Genomic DNA, 5,491 nt, shown 5'->3' on the forward strand with positions numbered 1-5,491 from the left:
CTCACTCTGTAGACCTGGCTGGCCTCGAACTCAGAAATCCACCTGTCTCTGCCTCCCAAGTGCTGGGAGTAAAGGTGGGTGCCACCACTGCCCAGCTTCTCCCACCTTCTTAATTTTTAGGTTAGCACTACAGTCATTATGACACATTCGTGCATGTATGTTAATTACTTGATTCGTCGTCTCCCTTCTCTATGGGCCACCTTGCTCTTCATCTGTTTTGCTGCTTTCCTTTCTGTCTTTTAAAATTTTATTTATTGGTTTAGTCTCCTGACCTGTATGATTCTAATCTTCTCCTGAAGGATTGAGTTAAACACTCAGTAATTTATCTGGAACTGGGCAGGACAGGGGTTGAACACCAGTCTTAAAGTAGAAGAGACAGATAAGATTTGTGGAATCAGAAAACTATGTCTTCCAGAGCCAGATTGAATGACTTCAAATCCTGTTCTTATTTAATAGCAGGGAGAACTTGGATAAAATTCTTACTTGCCGATCACTATTAGTCTACCTGGATAATGTTTTAACAGAGAAATCTGGACCAAAAGTGTTTTGAGTGAAGACAGAAACCCCATGGAAAGCTTTCTGATTTGGTGCCTAAAATACAGCAGGACCACTTGCTCCTGTCTCCTGTGCGGTAACCATGTTATATGAATCATTAACTACAGGTAATAGGAGAATAATGTGTATCTCTGAGCTGGGGGGTGTGCTCCATGTGCTACAACCTTTGTGCTTCAGTAGAAGCTGGTTTGCTTTTTTAGCTTATACGAAATGAATTCTGAGTGATTTCCAGGGCTTCTTCCAAGTCTCCATGACTGTAATTCTTCTGAGTCTATAGGAACCAGTAGCTAGCATCTGTATTTACATTATCTTCCTTGTGACTTTCTCTTTATAGTGTTGGGATTTCCCCTTGGATTAAAGAACGTCTGTGCATATTTTAGAAGTCACAAAGCCGGGAAGCTCCCTTGAGCTGGGTAGTTTTTACTAAAGGCTTTTGTTACCCCAGTAACAGTGGAGTTTTGAAATACAACGTCTGTAAAAACCTGGTTTGTTGTTAACGTTCCACAGACTGGCACTAAGCAACGAGCTTTCCTCACCATCATTTATTTGACACATCCTGCCAGCTAGGAAGTATTCTTCTTTCACTGTTGGGAAGCCTGGAGTGTCAGAGATCTTAAGCAATGTGTCCAACGTCTCTTACCTGGTTGTAATGCCAGGACATAGGCTGGCTTTGTCAGCTCTGATGGGGCCTTCTATCCAGGCTGTCCCCACAAAAATGTTAAGTATGCTATGATAAGGAAGGCAAACTGAGTGCTGTAGCAAATAAATAGCTAACTTACTGAGTTTGACTTAACCAGGAGAGTGTTCTTTCCAGTGTCTCCTTTGGCAGCATTATCAGGCATTTAAGCTTGGATCAGGTAAATTGTTGCCCAATTTGCTCCAAGGGAATTTTTATGTGTATTTATGGCTGTGTCTTCAAAGCTTAGTTCAGGGCTGGAATGTAAATGGCATGCAGTCAACATGCATTGAATTGCTAACCTTCAAGATGCAAATTTACTCAATTTTTAAAATGCAGAAGTTGTTTATTATGACAAGCAAAAAGTTCTATTGCTTTCCAGGTGTTCATAATTTAGGGGGGAGTGTGAATATGCATTTTAATACCATATGAAGGAGTGTATTCTTCTTCAAGATGATTACTTTGCTGTTCAAGCCTAAAATGAAGACAGAGTAATCATGAGATTGCCCTTGGCATGCCTTCACAGTGCCTGACTTCATTCTTAAATTACCTAATTTCTTAGATGATAGACAGATTCTTGTGTCTGTTAATCAAGTAACTGAATCCCTTTGCTTCTTTCTTGTGCTTGTACTGGGTCAGTATTAGGCAAACATGTGACCAATAGCATGGCATAATCTTTTTGTTTCTATGGTTTCAGTCAGTCATCCATAGAGTCTAACTAGTAAAATACAGACCTATGAACAATTATATATATAAGAAATATATTTCTAGGGCTCATTCCCTCTGTGGAACTGGTGAGTTCAAAACCTTGGGCTACTCTGGCAAGCTGGAAGTCTCAGGGAAGAGCTGATTAAGAAGTCCTGAGGTAAATTTATTCTTTCAGCAATATGAATTGATTTTGTTCTTAAGACCTGTCAGCTGATCAGATGAAGGGCAACTGCATTCCTGAGGACAATATCCTTTATTTAAATTACAATTGGTGACCATAGCTACACATGCATTTTCATCCCAAGGTCTTGATTAGCATTTAACTGAATAATTGTGTACTGTAGACTAGCCAACTTGACAAACATGAAAGTTACATCTTTTGAAAGTTGGCAACTTGTAGAATCATGTATTTCCTTTTTCCCCCTCTCTTCCTTCCCCTCCTCCTTGCACCTCCCTCCATAAAAGTGCCTTTCATAGCTTATTAAGTTGAATACTTAGGCTAATTTTGGAGTGTCTAACATCTCTATGAGGTACCAGGAGTTAAACTAATGGTTTCAGTTACACAAGGGAAGTTTAAAAGAACTGCTTTTTCAGAGAGCATTACAGCAAACATTTCTAGAAATTTTCTACTTCATAAAACACAACTGGGAAAATAACTTCAGTTGAGATTTTAGTCCCACAATTTCCTGCTCCCTTAAAAGTGAAGAAACTCTTAATGGGGCTCAAGTTCAGCTACTTCCACTTATCATTTGAAAGGGGTTTCTCTAAAGCAATCAAAGACATCATTAACTTCTTAAATTCATTTCCTGTTCTCTTTTCAATGTGAGGATGAGCAGCCTTGATATCAAAAGTCAAAGCTCGTTCCATGTTTATTCTAGCAAACTTTCTATGTGTTACTCCATCTGTTTCTGAAACCATCCTTTGATAATATCATTTCAGTTCACAGTGTTCATTCTCAGAGCCCCTGAGTGGCTTATGTTTCTCTTGAAACTGTGTCTTCCCCTAAGATTTTAAGCATGACTTTGAAACTTGCTTCTTATCCTGTCCTGTGTTTTCCAGCAGCCATCTCTACTTCCTGTGGATTCTGGGAAGAAGAATGGGTTAGAATGATTCCTCTCTTCTTGAGTTCCTGCTTCCTAATCTTTAGAGACTTCACTTCATTTCCTGTACTTCAACACAATAGATCTTATATTGTTCCTCAATTAGTAATAACAATGGGAAATTGTTTTTGTTCGAACAAGGCATTCAGTAGGCAAGCAGATGTTACAAGGAGAAATAAAATTCTATGTGTGTGTTCTGGGAAAGCTAATGAACTGAAGGGTTTGTATATCACAACAAATCAAGCAGTGTCTAATGAGATGGTAACAGCAGAATCCCATGGTTTTTTTTTTCTCCCTGCTTCGATTTCTTCTGTGTATTCTTCTTTTCTTCTGGATGTGAAGCTTTCCTCAGAGTGACTTGCTAATTTCTTATCTGTCTCTTATTGCTCCATTTTGCATTCATCTGTCACCTATGACTGTAGATTGTAATCTAATCTGAAGAACATACAGACCTTCCATCAGATACCCAGCACTCCCCAGTAAAGCATACCTCGCTAGATATAAAGGGTGCCACATTAAAAATGCAGATTGTTGCCATGATAGACTATAAAGAAATTGCAGTTTTCATTTAGATAAAAAAAAAATCATCTCCTTGGTAGAATTCCTGATCTGTGGACAGCTGCTGCTGAGTAGAGGGAAGAAGCTCGCAGTTGATGTTTAGCGTCCTGAGGGATTGGACAGTTGGAAATTCCTAATTTCACATCGCCTGACCAGATTACAGAAAATACTGTTGTTTGACCTTTGATAGGCTGAATGATATTTTATTTTCTTTTTAACAGATATGCATGTATATCCGAAGTGATGCAAAATGAGCAAGTCACTTTGCCTTCCAATATTGCAGTATAATTTTTACCGTTTAGTAAACTACACAGGTCTGCATTAGTGCTATGATAAGACAGGGTTTTGACAGAAGAGACAGAAGGGCCCAGAGTTTTTCACTAACTATGTAATCGTGGGTGAAATGACACAAGTTTTTTTGGAAACCAACTTAAAGTAGGCTGTTGGATGCCAATTAAGTGGCAACTATTTTCAATGGCTTAGTGTCAGTTTCAGGTAAGGATAGACTGTCAGAAAGGAAAAGAATGACAGAAATCACCATAGATAAAGGAAAAGTGAAAGACCAGGGACATTTATTTCAATTTTCCTAGTCTACTGAAACATATTCAAATTACTGGAAGCAATTTTCTCTGAAATGTTGAGTGGAATTTTTCTGATTTTTAGCGTGGGCATAATAGTTCACCAAATTGCACGGGTAAAGTATGAGATAATAGGGCAGATAAGTGGCTGATGGGAAAATTGGTTACTCGAAGTTGTTCTGCAGAATTAGGAGAAGGCAACTTACCTAACACTGAAGAGTCACTGGCTGCACACACACAAAGGAGGACTGTTTACCAAGACATGCATACAGGAGGATCTGTCTCTTCTGTTTCAACTTGAGAAACTTTGAACTACAGCTTTGCTTTTGATGTGTAATTTTGTATATATCAACCGGCATTTCCAATGGATTTAATGAAAACAGGACAGCCTGCAACCTTGTTTCACTAAGGCACTGCATTAGCAAAGAGTTGTTGAAATATCTCCAAATTGTAATTTAGCTTTAGACAGGAAGATGGCGTGGAACAATCTATAAAACTCGTGGATCTGAGGCAAACAAATGCTCTACCTAGTCACAGCTTCTTAGCTGGTGACTTTTTCACTTGAGTCCTCTTGTATAAAACCTCTTAATCTCTTTGTATTGCGAATTTTCCATCTTCTGTTAAGAAGAGAAGTTTAGACCCCTCTTAACTTCCTTCTAGATCTGACAAGTCTGTATTGCAGACAGCAGAATATCATAAAGCAGGGTTGTTTTCTTTCCACAGAGTAGATTTAACTTTAATAGTAAGCAATGTGTACTCTTTCATTGCTTTCCCCGGGTCATGGTTTCCTCCCACATGCTAGGAGAGTGGTACGCTACATTTTTAACAGACCCTTGTAGACCAAATAATATTCTTTCTGTATGGTCAGGAGTCCTTAGAGACTTTTATAAGTTGTCTCTAGATTCAGATGCTAGGTAATTAAAGAGATCCATTGTATCAGGGACACAAATTTAAAAAAAAGTGGCTTAACTTCAGGTAAGATGAAGAAAATGGTTATAATCAAAACCTTTCCTGGAATGAATTTAAGCTACACTAATTAGAGCCTTTTTTTGTTTTTCCTGTCATGATTCTATGCTATGACCATTTTGGATAAATGGAAAAGTTATGTAATCTAGGCAAGGGGGATTCATCTTTGGAAAGAAACCTAGTGGAAATATTTCACTACCCTGCCTCAAAAGCTGGATGAGAAACAGAAACCATGGGCTATAGGAAAAGGCTCTGAACCCTAAGAAGAAGGAAGAATGTGAAAGGAGGAGGCTGCAGTCTGACCACAAGAGTCGTCATCTGCATCTCCCTTTGCTTTGTTTCCATGGAGC

Source organism: Mastomys coucha, unplaced genomic scaffold (genome assembly GCF_008632895.1).
Source record: "Mastomys coucha isolate ucsf_1 unplaced genomic scaffold, UCSF_Mcou_1 pScaffold1, whole genome shotgun sequence".
Lineage (NCBI taxonomy): Eukaryota > Metazoa > Chordata > Mammalia > Rodentia > Muridae > Mastomys > Mastomys coucha.